Source organism: Equus quagga, chromosome 2, assembly GCF_021613505.1.
Source record: "Equus quagga isolate Etosha38 chromosome 2, UCLA_HA_Equagga_1.0, whole genome shotgun sequence".
NCBI classification, from domain to species: domain Eukaryota; kingdom Metazoa; phylum Chordata; class Mammalia; order Perissodactyla; family Equidae; genus Equus; species Equus quagga.
In genome coordinates, this window is record NC_060268.1 from 146,594,355 (window position 1) to 146,612,288 (window position 17,934).

The following is a 17,934-nucleotide window of genomic DNA, read 5'->3' on the forward strand; positions in this document are numbered from 1 at the left end:
TGGAACTGTATTTGCTTGTCTTCCAGAGCCATCTGTCCTCCCTCACCAGGCACAAGAGAAGACGGAGACGGCCAGGCAGAGAGCAGGGCTCCGGGGAAGCACCGGCCAGGCTGCTTTCGGCCCAGACGGCCGAGTGCGGCCTCTCCTCCTGTCCCCAGGCGCTGGTTCTACTGGAGCGATGCTCCTGGAAGCCGTGGCGCTGGCCGGCCGGGGGGAGCCGCCCTGGCGTGTGCACGGCCCCACCGCGCGCGAGTCCCCCGGCGGGGAGCCCCGCGTCTCCCGCATCGCCGCCTGGCTCGCGGAGCTGGGACCTTCATGCCCCACCTGAAGCGTAGGGAGCCGGCTTGGCCGCTGGAAAGCCTTGGATTTTCTTATCCCTGCCTCCCTGCCCGCCGCGCGAGGGAGGCGTGTCGTCCCTCTGTCTTTGATTTCAGGTTCACTCAGGTTCCTTCCAGCAAACCTCAAACACAGACGTCTTCCTGTGGATTTGATCTTGAACTTCCTGAAGAAGCAACCAGTGGCCCATGTCAGCTGTAGCCATTGCCATAGAGAGAGGCTGGGGTCTCAACTTCGGGCAAAATCTCTGGGTCTAGCGCCAGTGTGGGCGGAGTTCCCTTTGGACCCCTGAGACTCCGCCACGGATGTTGACGTTGTGGCTAGAGGAGGCCACAGGGCCGGCAGGGGGCTGTGCTGGCCTCATCCTCGCAGGTGCCCTGCATGGGGTGCAGCCCAGAGGCCCACCTGGATTCCTGGTGCAGGTGGGGGAGACTGTGGCGGAAGCAGAAGCCATGGGGGACCCGGGCCCTGGCACAGTTAGGATGTCTGTGCCGCTCTGCATGGTGGCCTGGCCAGGGCTGGCCCCCTCCCAGAGTGGGGAATTCCTGCTCTGATTTGTGCTGGTGGAGAGGTCGCTGTTGGCAGGGGGACAGGGGTGGTCTTCCCCTGCGGCTGGGTAGGGGGCTGGCAGGCATATGGGCTGTGCTGTGGCCCTGTCCCCTGATCCTCCTCAGGACCTGCGTGGCTCCTCTGAGTATTCTTAGGGTAGCAGTTAAAGGTGTGAATGGCGGGCTGCTGAAACTGTGCTGCTTGCGGTTGGCAGAGCCCTGTGCTGTTCCTCGGGGCTGGGGAAGGGGCGCTGCTGTTCTCAGGTCAGCTGAAGGCTGAGGCTTCAGGGTGGAGGGGGGCCCTCTCCTCGGATCAGGAGCAGGTATGTGGCCAGTACCTCATTGTATTTCTGGCCTATCAGTGAGTCCTGGATCTCTCTTTCCGTGTGTAACCCACGGACACCATGAATTCAGCCCGCGGGGGTCCTTGTAGTCAGGGAGTGGCTCCATTTTGGGCTTTAGTTCCTCATATTCATGACCCACAATAACTCATGGATCCTTCACGATTTGCTCTAGACTGCCTCTCTTGCTAGGATTGAGAATGAGAAATTTCTTAAGCAGATTTTCACATTCCATTGATTAGAAAGGAATGTGATGTATGCTGATCAGTACCCGCTCCCACAGCTCTGAGAAGTTCTCTCCATGGAAAGGCAGGAATCCATCAACCCGTGCATGCAGAATAACTTCCAGACTCCATATATCCACCAGGTCAGACATTGACCCTGGCAGAGTTCCCAGGCTGTATAAGGGGGACTGCCACAGAAGGTATCCAGCTTGTTGTAAAAGGTGAATTTGTTGCTGAAGCTGAAGTATGCAAGTTTGACATTCATGGCAGCATCCACGAGCACCTCTTCTGCCTTTAAGTCTCTATGGACAATACGCTTCTGGTGACAGTTTGCACAGCAGACACCGTCTGGTGGAATTTGCCTTCAGCCTCTCGTCTTTCCTGCTGCCATGAGCCCTAGGGACTCAAACACCCCTCCTCCACCAGCGCCCCTCCTAACAAGGCAGAGAGTTTCCTCAGCCGCCGTCACTTCAGATACTTCACTATGTTGGGATGATCCAAGCCTTCACGATTCCTGCCTGTGGGACAGTCTCTGGACTGGAGGAGGCGAGTCTCCTTACTGACCTTCCCGGCTCTCGCTTCCCCAGTCAGGATGTGCTGCGCCCCCTTCAGCCCAGCCGTGACTCTCCCCAGTGGTCTCCCGGAGACGCCGTCAGCATGAGCCTCTCAGCAGAGGTGGCTGAGGGGCCGCAGCGTGTTGGACTCACTGCCGCGCTTGGAGGTGAGGAGGAACTGGTCTTTCTAAGGGAACCACAATGCCAGACAAAAAAGAAAAATAAATACCGACAAACTAAATTTAAAAAAATTGGGTAAAAAGAATTTAAAAATAATAAAAGTAAAGATGAAAGAATAAAGAAATGAGAAAAAGAAAAGAAAAGAAAACCCCAACTACCAAAGTGGCCCAAAATACCATGGAGGAAACAAGCTAGAGACTTGGTCAAAGTCCCTCAGGTCACTGAAAAGTAGCTTCCTGAACTAGAAGGACTGATAACCTAGGCCCAGCCAGGGACTTGGAGTTCCCAAACAGCAGCTCCTTGTGAAGGGAGAGGAAGAAACAGAACTCTCAGCAAGTGGTTTTCACAACAATCAATAACCCACAGGGAGTTTCTCACTTTCTGGGCTCAAGTGAGACCCTTTACTCTTTTTAAAAAAATTATTAAGGACCCCAGAGAGCTTTTTGTTTATGTGGGTTACAGTAATCAATATTTACCTTATTAGAAGTTAAAACCTGTGGGATGCCTCTGTGCCGTTTCATTTCTAGTTTGAAAAGTTGTAATTTTTGGCTTTTAAAGAGCTCATAATGTCTATACTTTAAATATTCAGTCCCTTTTCCCTTAAACTCTGAAAAATTGCTGTCAAAATGGTGCCAAACTTAACAGGTATCATGGTACTATACCAAAACGTTCGGTTGCATAAGACACAGTAAGTTACCTTGTCAACATCTGTAGTGCTGAGGGGAAGATAGCTGTCATATCTTCATTTTTTGTTTACAGTTTTGCCCCAGTTCTTAAGTGTTGATTCCTTCCTTCCAGAAGCTGGAGAACTCGCTATGTTAGTTTCAGTGTCTTTAACTGTAGACGTTGCAGCTGTGAGCTGAGAAAAGCATGTCTTCTCTTTTTTTTTTCTCTTTTTAAACCGACAATCCGTGCCCTGTGTCCCTCTTATTCAGCATGGGATGGGGGTAGGGGCATCTGGGTGTTGGACATGTCACTGGTACCTCAGAGGAGGGAACCAAGATATCCCTACATGATTTTAAAATGTTTCCTTGAAGTATAATACAGATGGAGAAAAATGCACGAATCATCAGTGTGTCTCTTGGTGGCTGTTCACACATTGAACTCGTGGACTTAACCAGCATCCAGATCAAGAAACAAGATATTCCCAGCTCCCCCAAGTCCCCTCGGCCCCCCTTTCCAGTCATTTTCTCCTCCGCACTGGTGATCACCATTCTGTCTCGTGACAGCCTAAGTTAGTTTTGCTTGTTCTTGAACTTTACATAAATGGAATCGCACAGTATTAAATCCTTTGTGTCCACTTCCTTTGCTCACTATTTTTGTGAGATTCATCTATATTGTTTACTTTGTTATTCTGAATGCTGGGTAGTAACCTGTTTATCCATTTTGCTGTTACCAGGCATTTGGGAAGTTCTCGCTGTTCAGCGTTCAGTGCTCTGAACATTCTTGTTCCAGCCTTTGGTGGACATTTACATGGTTTTCTGTTGGATATATACCTAGAAATGGAATTGATTGCTTAAAGGTATGCATATTTTTGGTTTTAGTAGACACTATTTGTGCCACTTAGCACACCCACCAGCAGTGGATGAGAGTTCTGTTTCCTCTCTGATATCTAGTATTGCCTGTCTTTTAATTTTAACCTTTCTGTGGGTGTGTAGTGGTGTTGCATTGTGGTTTTAATTTGCATTTCCCTGATGCCTAATGGAGTAGAACACCTTCTCATAAGCTTATTAGCTATTTCCTCTTCTGTGAAAAGTCTTATTCAGTCTTTTGCCCATTTTTTTCTGTTGAGTTGCCTGCATTTTTCTTATTGGTTTGTGGGTACACTTTATAGAGTTTGGTATGAATTCTTTGTTGGATATGGCCCTGCATCCATTTTCACTCTTCGCCACTCACCTCTGTTAACTCCTGATGCCAGCTCCTACTATTTTATCAGTTGCTAATTCCTTTCCAGCCATTGGGCTGCTTCTTCCTCAAACATGCCCTGACGGGCACACTCCACCTCAGTGCTTTGCACTAGCTCATACTTCTGCCTGGAATGTTCTTTCCCAAGAGATCCACATGGCCCCTCCCTACCTCCTTCAAGTATTTGCTTCCAGTGTCACCTTCTCAGTAAGGCCTTCCCTGATCTACCTATTTGGTCTTGTAAGATCTATCTGCCACCCCTATCCATTGGTTTCTTTCTTTTTTAAAAAACTTTGTGTTATGTAAATTTTTAAACACACACAAAACTATAAATATTAGTATAAAGGCCCTTCCTCACATTTTGGTCATCAACATCAGTAATTATCAACATTTTTGCAATCTTATTTTATCCATAAATACCTCAGTCTGCATCTTTAATAGATAAATACCTGTTTTTGGAACACAGACATCATGCCATCATCAAGTCTAACAAAGTTAATAGGATCATATAATACCAGTCCATATTCAAATTTCCCAGTTGTCTGAAAGATGTGATGTTACAGTTGATATGTTTGAATAAAGGTCCAAACAAAGTGTACATGTTGCTTTTTTTTTCCACAGAAATATCACCATTCAAAATATGTATTTTGCTTATTTACTAATTTTCTGTCCCTCTCCCGCATTAGAATATCTACTCCATGTGAGCAATGATTTTTGTCTGTTTTGTTATTTGCTATATCTCTAGCACCTAGAACAGTTCCTGGTACATAGAGGACATAAAATAAATGTTTGCAGAATGAATGAGTGAATGTAGTTGGCAACATGGATGTAATTAGCCCAAGGCGGGGCTACGTCAACATGGTCAAATCTGTTACTTTCCATCTCTAAAACTTTGGGCAACTTTTCTGAGCCTCAATTTTCTCATCTGTAAAATGGGATAGACCAACTTTGCAGAGTTGTCTTGAGAATTAGACAAAAGTAAGTGCAGAGTGCCTGGCAGCTAGTACACTCCCAATGTAGCTACTATTTTTATTTTTCATTGTAACTGCTTTTGTAATAGATATCTGTGAGGCATAAGCAGATGAATGGGGTGTAGTAAAGAACTTGGCCCAAAAGAGAGGTCTCTCGCCCAAAGAGAGGTCTGGCCTTTATCCCTGGTTCCTGTGAGGTAACTTCTAAACCCTTGGAATTTCCTGAGTGATAGGAATGTCTTTTTTTACTTACAGTGGGCCTCTTGGGTCACACTTGATACTTTATGCTAACACGACCAAGGTGACTCCTGGTGGGCCTCTTGGACCACATGATAATCAGCCCTTCTTCTAGGGGGAGAGAGAGAGCTGAATGCTGACTTCAACCACACGGCCAATCAATCAATCATGCCTTCATATGAAGTCCCCATAAAAACTCTAGACACTGAAGATTGGGTGAGCTTCTCTGCTTGGCCATGCTTCACACATATTGTTACACATCAGTGATGGGAGAGGAGTACATCCTGATGGCAGCAAAGCTTTACATTTGGAAACCTCCCAGACTCTTTCCTACGTGTCTCTTCATTTGGTAAATTTTCATCTGCATGTTTTTTCTGTAATAAACTGTAACTATGAGTACAATAGCTTCCAGTGAATTCTGTGAGTCCTTTGAATGCATGATCAAGGCCAAGGGTGGCTTTGAGAACTCCCTGAACTTGCAGTTGGTGTCAGAAGTGAAGACACTCATGAAGACTGTGCCCACTAACTTTTTAGTTGGAGCCAATTCTTGCACATGGTGTCAGAAGTTTTGGGGAGACTTAGCATTCTGAAAGACTGTACCTCAAACCTCACATTTTGGCTAACTGCAGGTAGTTGGTGTCAGAAGTGGGATTCAGTAGAATGACCCTGACTCACTGAAACATGTGGTTTGGGAAGAGAAAGGATGAGAGGGCAAGGCTTGACAAACTTTGATTCCTGGATGGCCATGGAGTCATCCATGGTATGGAATTGCAGCTGTGCTGTAATCAGTTAGACTAAGTTCTGCACTTGAAGTAAAAGTTGCCAGTGGAATTTAGAAATGATGGATCCAGTTTCTGGGGAGTTGGCTCACTGGATGCATATGGACATGCGAAGTAATAAGAAGAAAGCAGAATACACAGTTCTTTGATTATTGTTATTTATAATAGCTAAAATAATAAAAGTAATGGAGAGTAGGGGTAGATCCTGATGACCAAGCTTGGATTTTGGCTGGTCTGAACTTCTGCCTCCACCTCGGGGCACTACCACTAGGTAAAGCAAAACTGAAAGTCAAAGTGTCGAGGTCCATCCTGATACTGGGCCCAAACTGGATTCTGGCCAGTCTGTGTTATAGCCTCTAGCCTCAGGGCCCCTACCAATATGTAAAGTAAAAAGAAAAGCAAAAGAAAGATTGGAGTAGATCCTGACACCGGACAAAACTTCGATCCCAGCCTGTCTATACTGCAGCCTCTGGCCTCAGGGCTGCTGCCACCAGGTCAAGTTAAAATGGAAGAGAAAGCATTGAGGGTAGTTCCCGATGCTGGGCAAGGTAGAATTCCAGCAGGCTGAGCTACAGCCCCAGTTCTAGTCACTTCCAATGAGAAAAATTATGCCGAAACAACAGATAGCAAACCACTGTATATGAGTTGCATGCAAAGGGGATGTGTTTCTTTTTGATCTCTCTGAGCTCCTGGAAAGTACATAATTAGTCCAAGGTCAGGTTTGAAATGACGTTTAGAAACACTTTTGCACGGTGTGTTAGAAACAATACTAGGCTTGGTGTCTAGAGATCCTATCTTTACCATTTATTATCTTTTTGACTTTGGAATTTGTATTAATCTGCTTGGGCTGCCAAACAGAATACCCCTGATTGGGTGGCTTAAAGAACAGATATTTATTTTCTCATAGTTGCAGAGGTTGGAAGTCCAAAATCAAAGTACCGATAGGGTTTATTTCTGCGAGGCCTCTTCCTGGCTTGCAGACAGCCACTGCCTTCTCACTGTGTCCTCACATGGTTTTCTCCTGTGAGCACACTTGGAGGGAGAGATATCTGATGTCTCTTTTTCTTTTTATAAGGACACTAGTCCCATAGAATTAGGGCCCCACCGTTATGATCTCATTTAACCCTAATTACTTCCTTAAAAGTCCTATCTCCAAATACAGTCACATTGGGGGTTAGGACTTCAATATAAAAAAAATGGGGGATGGTCAAGAAATATAATTCAATCCATTACAGAAATGTTGCTTAATTTTAATATCCTCACATGTACCTTGCTGGGTAGCTGTGAAGATCAAATAAGGAGATCTATGTAGTAGTCACTTAGTACTTTATTTTTAAACATGTATCCATTTATTTTTTAGACTCTACTATGCATTAGACTATTGAGAGGAAGGGAGATGTTGAAAGGAATTTAGAATTTATGTGAGTAGATTGAGCACCCGTTACATATATGCTTATAAGTTGATTTTCAGCATTTGCAAAGAACACGTAGACACTTTTGGGAAAAGAAAACATTTGTTTCCCGGATTTATATGCATTCTTTTCAGAATGAGCACTAATGCTAAGTAAGCTAATTTTAGTCATGACTGGTGGGCTTGGACATCAGCAGAAAGTAATATCAGAGAACTTTGAAATCTATGAAGCGTGACACAAATCTATAGCATTTTTTATTCTGAAATATATTTATACACTGCATCTCTCTCTAAAAGGCTTCAGTGTGGTTTCTGGAAAAAAAAACAAAACCCCAAATGCATTTCGTTGTTTCAGTTTTCTGTGGCTCATTGACATCAGTCATGGAGCAGTGGGGCTAGAGTTTTTGAAATATTTGTCATTTGTGTGACTGTGAGAACAAACCACAGCCAATTAAAAGGACTTGTAGGTTGCACTTGGCCTGACACTTTTCATGCAAATCTGACACATGTAGCCTAGACTGTATACTCTGTGCTCACCAAACAACATTTGCCACACAATTCAGAAAATTTTCACCATGTAAAAAACAAGGAGTCATTTGGTAGTACAAAAATCTTAATGCTATTTTGCAGTAAACATTAAGTATTTGCCATGAGCCAGTGTCAATGGCTTCTAGCTAAAGACCATCCAGAACACATCAGTAGTTGAATCAGTTGGGTTCATTACTCATTGCAGCAAGGGAGAAAGCACATGGTGAAGAGCCAAGGAGCTTCTCAGTGAGAGGGTGTTAGAAAGAACCTAATACAGGATTTGATTTGTTTTCGGCGATTTTGTGGCGCCTTTAAGGAAATAGGAGTTTGCTTTGGATTGGATGTTGTCAGGAAGCAGGGGTCATTCTACTACTGTCCTGAGGACAATGGGACTTGGAATCGTTGAATGACCCTCTGTTGGAGCTAGTGGGTGTGTCAGAGAACCTTTCAATCAATCCCCCTCTTTTTATCAGTAAGGAGCCAGTGCTCAGGTCGGAAGTAACTTGCCCAAGGTCACACAAACATGAATCGGGCTTTAAATGTGTGTGCCTTAGGAAAGCAGAGAGGAGGGGCCATTAGGGATGGCAGGGGGAGTGGGGTGACTATGGGACAAGGTGAGCAAAACTTATGAAGCAAGGAGTGTATCTTGTCCATTCGGGAGGTGGGATGGGCAAGCAGTAGGTCATTTTTCTGAGGTGGATGGTTCGAGTAGTTATTTGCGGGAAGAAAGGGCTAAGTAATAGGTTGAGGCCAGATTATAGAAGGCCTTGAATGCAGGAAATGGGGAGCCATTGAAGGTGTTTGAAGGCAGTGCCAGGAAATCACAAGATACAGTAACAGAGACTCACAGCTACTCCTGATGTTCCTAACAAGGTGGTGGCTTTCATACTATTTTGACTGTAAGCTACAGTAAGAAATAAATTTTACATTGAAACCTAGTACAGACACACACACACACACACACACACACACACAACTGAAACTTCAGTTTAACAAAACAAGATTTAACTTTACTGTGTGTGCTACGCTCGATTATCTACTCCATTCTACTACACTCTGTCTCCCTCTACTTCACTCTATACTGTTTCATGCTGGTATTTACCCACTAAATTGATTTTCCTTCCTACTAAGGAATGGCTTGAGGTTTGAAAAATACTGTTTTAAGGAGATGAATCAGTGTGTGAGGGGGAAATAGGAGTAGGGTGGCTATAATACATAACAGCAATAGTTTATTTACAAAGAAATTCATTAATTCATCCCTTCCACAAACATTTATTAAGTATCTACTTCATACCGAGCATGAACATTCAAAGATGCTCTGACCCGGCAGTGCCCTTGAAGAGCTCACTGTCAGTCAGGGACACAGGTAGCCAGTTCACTGTTCTAAGTCTTGAATAGATATTTGAGAAAATATTGCAGGATGGTCCAACTACATGAGGAAAATAGGGAAAGCTTTACAGAGAAAAGGGCATTTGAACTCATTCTTGAAGACTGAGTTTGCCGAGGGGAGGGGGCTGGTGGAGTGTATCCCAAGGGAAAAGACTATGTGACAATGACAAGTTGGTTTGAAAGCACAGTGTGGTTTGGTTAGGGCTGCCAGATTTAGTAAATAAAGGTAGAGTGCATACAGTTAAATTTGAATTTCAGATAAACAATGAATAATTTTTAGCACAAGTATGTCCCATTGATCTGGGAGGGGCAAGACATTCCATGTGGCTGGAACACAGGTGGGTGTGGGAAGTGGTGGAGGTGAACCTGGGGGTGTATTGGGATCACGTTGTGAAATGCTATGAGAGAATAAGACTCTCCCCTGGAGATTCATGCTCACACAGAAGGCTAACTTGAGAATAATTACAGAATACTTGAAAAGAAATTAAAAAAACACAGAAAAATATGTAACCCTTGAGTACTTAGCTTATTAACAACAAAGGTAGAATCCTAGTGTGTGGGTGGAACGATTACTAATTATTAATGATTATTAATTGCATTTGAGTAATTCCTTCTTCACTCTCTATCCTGCTGATTTTAATTGTTTCTAACATGCCTTTGTCCCGGGGTTTAGAAGAGGGAATGAACACATTTTGCCGCTTACACAGATTTCTTATTGTATTTCAGCCTGAAGCCACATTTAGGTTGTTAACAGTAAGCGAATGAATAGCACGTGTATGATCAACTAAGCAAGTCTTTGCTCTGTTCAAGCAATTGCCCGGATGTAACAGACGCAGGTTGTCTGTCTTTCATCCTGCCCCCCTACCTGCCACTACCTGCCACCCCCGTTTGTGGAAATGGCTCCCCCTCCTCATCCGCTCCTCACAATATCATGGGGATGGCCCCTGGCAGGCCAGGGGAGGTGCCTGACCCACACTGGACCAGGCAGAGTTCAGTCTCTCTTGTCATAGTTGTAACTTTAAACTCAGGAGCTCACAGTAGCCATGTTTTTCTGTCATATGGACTGGAAAATCAGAGGGAGCTAGTCAATGCTGGGCAGGGGGGTAGGGGGGAGCTTGGGTGAAGGAAAGCGAATGTGAGCATTTCTGTTAAAACAAAAGCATACTAGAGTGAGTGAGTGAGTGAAGAATGAAGAGACACAGCAAGTCAGAGAGGAGACAGCAATAGAGATAGAGATGGAGAGAGAAGTTTGGTTGCATTCCTATCTTTGAGTTTTGTGAGATGCCTTTTCACCTTCTGATGCCTTTCTGTTTAAGTCCCTACAGTGGATTCTGTTACTTGACACAAGCGTACTAATTAATAAATCAGATCACTACAGCTGTATTGAAAACTTCTGTGATTATCGTGGTTTAGCGGGGATTATGAGATGGGTTTTCACTCACTAGGTAGACGTTGACTATAGAACTTCATGGAATAGAAGAGCCATGGTTTCATTCAACTGTGTTTGTGCATTGCTGGGCATAACCAAAACTACCCAGGCACACAGTTTCTCTCTTCTGCCTGGAGCTAGTTCTGGATTTGTTGTAGGAAAAACCCAGGGGTTTAATTTGGAGCCAGTTTATTTTGGTTGGTCGGGGAGTTGTTTTGTGGTACTTTTAACACTACACAAATTAGTGTTTCCCAAGGTGTGTTCTGTGTTCTATGAAACTGCTAGTTAGACCACGGCAAAAAGGAGGGAGGGCAGTTCTGTGGTCGGGTCATGTTTGGGTTACGTAAACCACTTTGCAGTGCCTCAAAGAGCCTTTACCGTGCTAATATACATCGTGAATTTCTCAAAGGGACAGAGCTGAGGCAGCATTTCCTAAGCTCACTTGACCATGGATTGAAGTATTTCAGTGGACTGATGTCTCCCAGGACACCCTGTGGGATAGGATGGCTGAGCGCATGGGGTGGGTGGCCACCACCCCTCCTGTGTGGAGGAGGGGAAGTCTCCTGTCCAGTAGTTACCTCTGAAACACTGACTTTGCTTTCCAGGTGATGAGAAGATGATCTGACTGCTGGTGATTCTCCAGTACTCTTGACATTTCTAGGGGAAGACAGATTATTCAGAAAAAGGTCCCCTAAGAGAAAGGGAAAGCTTGGCTCAGTGTGTACCTAGATCGGGGGGTCCATGGATAAGCGATCCATGGGAAAAATTCAGATCTATGGAGAAAACTTGGATGGGAAAGAAAACTACCTCTTTAATTTATTAACCTCTAAAGTGTAGCCTTTCTTTCAGTTAAGAATGTAGCAACAGCCCTCAGTCGTATGAGCAGAACCTATAACTTTGTCAGCAATAGAAATCATAGATACAGTCATGTTACATCAAGTTGTCACAGGTTTCTCAAAATGCCATTTATGCTTCTTGTTACTTTGAAATTATGGTGATTATTAGGCCTGCCATTAGATTTTGTTATTTAATGCATTAATAAAGAAGCACGTATTTACCAAAGTGTGTTCAATAATTCCACATTAAGCACATTGCCTGGCCCATCGTAGAACTTAACCAATATTGACTGACGCTGTTACCACCAGCTCCACCACCATCATTAGACGACGCTCCAGTATTTGTTGCATATCTCACTTCACTCCCAACTTCAGAGTAGAAGGCAAAGTAGGCATTTAAAAACTACCGGTCAAATTAGATCAAATTATCTGCCTTGTTGATTCTTTTGCCTATGATTACATACTAGAAAATTTCAGGGCTTTAGAAGAACCATTCACTTGCTTATAAATTCATTTATGCTTTCTCCTGTGAAATATTTACCTGCCACATACTCGACTTTGGTCTCTCTGTTCAGATGATGTCTGTGTGGTTGGAGTGGAGGTGAAGAGGAGGGCAGTAAATGGGAAGAGGTCTTTATAATCTGTTTGTTCAACCTTCATCTCTCCCTATCTTATCTCTGTTAACACCAGAAAATTCAAGGGAAATGCTGCCATCTGTTTCAGAGCACCCTGCTCTGAGCCTCAGGGTGCTAGAGAAGCTTAAAACAACACGGGCTCTGTCTACAGTGTTGTTTTTATAGAGTCACTTTTTTTAGAGATAGAGAGAGAAACCCTCTCTCTCAGGTTATCTGGGATTTAAGTGCATTTTGTATAATCTTCCCTGGGTTGCTTCAAAGAGCAAGCGGAAGATTGGCTAGGAGAAAATACGTTCTGTAATGGGTTGAACGGTGGCCCCTAGGAGATATATCTAAGTTCTAACCCCCGGTGCCTGTGCATGTGATCTTCTTTGGAAATAGATCATATGTAATTAAATTAAGCATCTTGACGTGAGATCATCCCGGATTTAGGCTGCACCACATAGGGAAGAAGGCCATATGAAGATGGAGGCAGAGACTGGAGAGATGCAGCCACAAGACAAGGATGCCAGGAGCCACCAGAAGCTGGAAGAGGCAAAGAAGGATTCTTCCCTAGAGCCTCTGGAGGGAATGTGTCTCTGTGGACACCTGTATTTTGGACATCTGGCCTCCAGAATTTTGAGATAATAAATTTCTGTTGTTTTCAGCCACCAAGTTTGTGGTAATAATTAGGAAGCAAGTATGTTTTCCTCCAGTGGATACAGCATAGAGGACCAAACCAGTGCTCAGCCACTCCTATGGTTTGAGTGACACACATTGCTATGGCCTGAATGTTTGAGTCCCCCTTCACCCCCCAAGATTCATATGTTAAACCTAACCCCCAATGTGATGGCATTAGGAGGTGGGGCCATTGGGAGGTGATTAGATCATGAGGGTAAAGCCCTCATGCATGGGATTGTGCCCTTATAAAAGAAGACCCAGAGAGCTCCCTTGCCCCTTCTGTCACGTGAGGACACAATGAAAAAATGGCTGTCTGTGAACTAGAAAGTGGCTCTCACTAGACACCAAATCTGCCGGCACCTAGATCATGGGACTTCCCGGCCTCCAGAACTGTGAGAGATGTGTTGTTTGTAAGCCACCCACTCTATGGTCTTTTACTAGAGCAGCCTGACCGGACTAAGACGGACATACTTTCTTAAGCAGCTTCACCACATTTTCCATTGATTCAGAATCCAGCCCAAATTGCTTTTGAGCTTCATTTATCTATCTCCCTCTAGCTATGCTCTCTCTCTCTTTCTTTTCTTCTACTCTTACGGTTGAATCAAAGGCACCAAAAGGTCTAATAATTTCTTTCCTCATTCAGAGTGTTGTGTCAATGGGCCAAAGCAACTGGAGTGACTATGCCTATCTGATCTGATGCTGTACAAATAGATTCTCCCTCTTCTGTGGAAGGTCGGGAGGCTGGAACTGTTGAGAGACCTGTAGAAGGTCAAGAGTGACTGGAGGTAGAAATATTTCAAATAGGAGAAAAGTCAGTGTGTGCGCACACTTGTGTATGTGTGTGTGTGCACTTGTGTGTGTGTGTATGTGCATGTCTGTGTGTGCATAGGGAGGAGAAACAGGACTTCAGAACCTAACCTGAGTCTCTGATTCTACCAGGCCATGGGGCATTCAAGGACTCTTGGTACTTAATTTGATTTTGTGAATTCTACAGAATTTCTAATGTCAGAAAAGAGACTGATTTCCAAAAAAGACTTGAGTTGAATCAAGAATTTACACAAGGTTTTTCTGCTTTTTGGGTATAAATGTAGTGTTTAACTTAAAGTGACAGTGTGTTTCTGGGTCCTGTGAACTGTGCAAGGGCAATGTTTAGAGTGAAACGCTTCTGACAGAAACTTTTGTGCCTTGTCTCTGCTAGGGGTGGTGGTGGGTGGTTGCCAAATGGGGGCTGACTTTCTCTGGAAGGAGAAGATTGAGGGAGGCCCTCTTTCTCTGGGCATTACCCTGCTCCCATCCCCAAGAATCTCTATCCAGACCCTTTCCCTCTGCTGGCAGGAGAGAGAATCGGAACGTTTACACACAGGAGTGCAGGAGGGGGAGGCTTTGCATGGAGGCAATTGTTACTGGTTATTGTGCCCCCGTATGGGGTGGCGCCCTTCTGGGGGCCATTTGTGGAAATGACTAGGAGTCTTTTGGGAAAGAATTGAAGGGAAGAGAGGATGGGAGAACACAAATTTGGTCTGAGGAACACGGCTCAGTGTATAAAGGGAGGGGAGGCTGCAGGAGCAACTGCGTTCTAGATCCGCCTGCCCATCCTCCCTGTGCTCGGCGCTTGTGCCAGAGCCTGAGGATGGAGACTGAAATAAAAGAACCTTAAAGCTCCTCGTTACTGCGGTTTCCACACGTGGTAACTCGGCCACGTGCCAAGTCAACACAAACCCCTGTCCCAGTTCACCGGGGAGCAGGCGGCCTGGCCAAGGACCAGAGCAGCCCACACCAGGCTTGGCTTGGGCTTTGGAAGGAGCAGGGGCAGGAGCGTGGCCGTGGCACATGGAACAGGGAGGAGAAACCCCGAGGACACTCCATGGAGCTCCCAGACGTATTTGCGGAGTGGGGTGTGGGCTAGGGCAGGGCTGGATTCTGCTATTGCGGGTAGAATTGGAGCCAGAGAAACAAGGTTTTGTTTCTTTCTTCTCTGTCTCTGATGGAGATTCCGGTTTTGACTTCAGGTTGGAATGACCCAACTGGTGACAGTAGGGATATACAGTCAGTCACATTTACTGAAAGCCTGTCATTGCTGGAGCTCGTTGAAAAATAATATGGCCACTTTAAAAAGCCAATGAAGAGAACTTATAAAACTTGTTGCAATTTAGTGAAATTGATCAATAAAATGGTTTATTTTGCATAGATGTGGATAATAAACATGAATTGCGAAATAAATCTGCAGAATGAGAACCCCTTAAGGGTATCATATTCTTTCTTCTCTTCCCATTGTAAACTTGCAGTCGCCTGGCCAAGCGCTGCACCTGCAGAGAAGGCAGCTTTGGCCCTGTCCCCCCTGCTCTGCTCCCTGGAGCTCAGCGATAGGATGTGTGATCCTTCAGAGCCAGAGCTAGGCTGGGTTCAGGGGCCTTCCTAGCCCTTTGAGTGAAGATATTCCACCGAGCTTCCAGGAAATGTGAGTCTCTGTGGTCCTCCTCACTCCCCTCGGTCTCGCTCATCCTTCTCAGATCTATTATTAGTCTGGAGGTTTCCAGTACCTGGCAACATTTCAGCATCTTCACTCAGGCCTTCATTGACCCAGCAGCTGCTCCCTTCCTGGAGCAGCTGGGAATCCTGGAAATGCTGGAATCTTGCTGGGTCGCCCTTAATTGTGGGAACTAGTTCACGTTTTCAATCAAGTACTGTGGTTATTGAGCGCTGAGTGTATACTCCCCTCCCCAACTAATTTGAGGCTCCGCTGGGCTGGGAGGAGAGCAGCGAAGAGGCCTGAGGCGGTCCTGCTCACTTTAGCAAACAGCGGCTGTCTGTGCCAGTGAATCCTGAAAAGGATTAACGCTGCAAATTAAATTAAAATTCAGGAAACACACAAACTGAACACGACCTTTTAATTTGTAGCCCCCAATAGGCAAACTGCTTCGTTCAAGCAATTAAGCAGCTGTGCTGATGAGTGGCAGCAAACACTGTGGCTGCGCTCATTACAGTTGAGGTTAGCGAACCCACTAGGTGACGACGGTCTGTTAGGAAGTGCTCCATCGCGCCTCTCCCGCTCCTGCACCCTCCTGGCCGCCAGGGCCCCCTCCTGGCAGGGTCTTTTACACCCGGAATGCGACGGCCCCCCCCCCCGCCTTCCTGTTAGCAGGCGCCAACAGAGAAGGATGAGGATGAGAAAAGGCCATTCATTGGCTTTCGAAGGGACGGATAGGGGTGACCTTTGCAAGAGCAGCTTTAGCAGACCTTGGAAAGCAGAGGGCGCCAACAGGCTCCTCCGCCTGGGGGCGCTCAGGAGCTGGGCTCCTTCATCCTCCCCATCCTCCCCCACAGAGGCCTCACACCCTCGCTCAGAAGTGAGTGCTTTAAGCAATAACACCATTTTTCTTTTGTGTTTCTTATTTGAAAAGGAATATGCACATAAATATGGAAGATACTGAAAACCACCACAACGAAAAATTTGCCCCACAGTCCCTGAACTCTGGAATTCCTCTGTTAGCGTTTTAGCCAGTAATGAGTTGAATTTTTTTCTTTTTTAATTAAAGTAACAGCTGGCATCAGAATTCCTTTTTGGGTTGAAATTTTTTCTTTCTTTCTTTCTTTTTTTTTTTAGAAAATAAACTGATAGATTTTCTGGATTCAGCGTGGGAGAACATCTTGTCCCTTGGTACAGGAAGGAGAGAGATTGGGTGTGGGGGCTGGGTGTCCTCTGACAAAAGGGATCCAGCGCTGGGGAAGCCAGACGACTCTGGGGAGGTATTTGCTGCAGTGTGTGAACAAGTATCTTCCGGCGCTGGGAAGAGGTGTTAATTTCACATCTAGGTCAAAACAAGCGGCGTAAACATGGTGTCCGGGAAGCTGGAGCTCCGGAGGCCAGAGCACGGAAGCCCAGGGGAAGCTGCAGAAATCTGGGCGGGCATTTGGACGTCCACAGGCTGTGGTGGAATGACAGGGGTGGGTCAACCATTCCTAGAAATTTGGGAAAGGGAAAACACCTGGCTGGGTTATAAGTGTCCTGCTAGAAATTTATCACTGGGCTCACATTTGAAGTATAAGTAAGCACCTGACAATTAGGTTTTCAATTGTTGTGTAAGTGCCTATTAAGTTTTTACTTACAGAGGCATCCACTTCAAAGGCATTCATCTCAAAAAACACATTGCCAGCTACACAACTAGATAGAGTTGACAAATAAAAATGGCAAGCAATAGGATATATTGGAGAATATGAGGAAGCCATGTGGTATAAATCTAATTCGGCCCGACCTTGTCTTTCCAAAAGGGCCTGACCAAGGCCGTTGAGCATGTATTGTATATCTGCTTTAGAGATTCCCTATGGCAAGAACAAAGGCCCTTGAGATAAAGGTGCAACTTCCCTCCCCCTCCCAATGTTGGCGTCTCCTTAAGGATTAAGCATCTTTCCTTAGGCTAGAAACTGATTGCTGCGCTCACCTGTGACCACCCAGCTCGAGACAATAGGCTTGCCTCCTGCTACGCCCTCTGCGATAGCAGACCCACTACCTGCTGTGTCCATCAAGGGCTGTGCCGACAGGGCAATCTTGTGACTATTGTGGGAGGGACATTTCAATCATATGTGAAACACCCTGTTTGGGGGTATATAACCACTCTGTGCAGCCCACTTCTTCAATGCCCTTTCTTCCTTTGGGAAGAAAGGCCCCGGGCCATGGTCCTCAGATTTCAGTTCAGAATAAACTCACCCAAATTTTCATTTACAGATTGGTTATGGATTATTTTTATCGACAGAGTCAGGCCTCCACACCAGTGAAGTTCCCCTTTTTAGAAATCTCTGGTTGACCTTTATAACTGACCTGTTGACACTTGCTTTTCCCTTCCCACACTTTTAAATTCCAGATCTTTAAATTTACCAATAAAGATTGAACCCACAAAACCCTAGGCATCCCACCCTTGACCCCAATAAAGGCAGAACCCCAGGTGCACACTCTTTCTCTCTGTCTCTACCTGA

General features: G+C 45.3%; 1 pseudogene; it reads right to left on the reverse strand.

Moving 5' to 3' along the window:
* Window positions 1–589: 589 nt before the first annotated feature.
* LOC124235231 (serine/threonine-protein kinase MARK2-like) lies at window positions 590–16,336 on the reverse strand (annotated as a pseudogene).
* Between the last annotated feature and the right edge of the window lie 1,598 nt (window positions 16,337–17,934).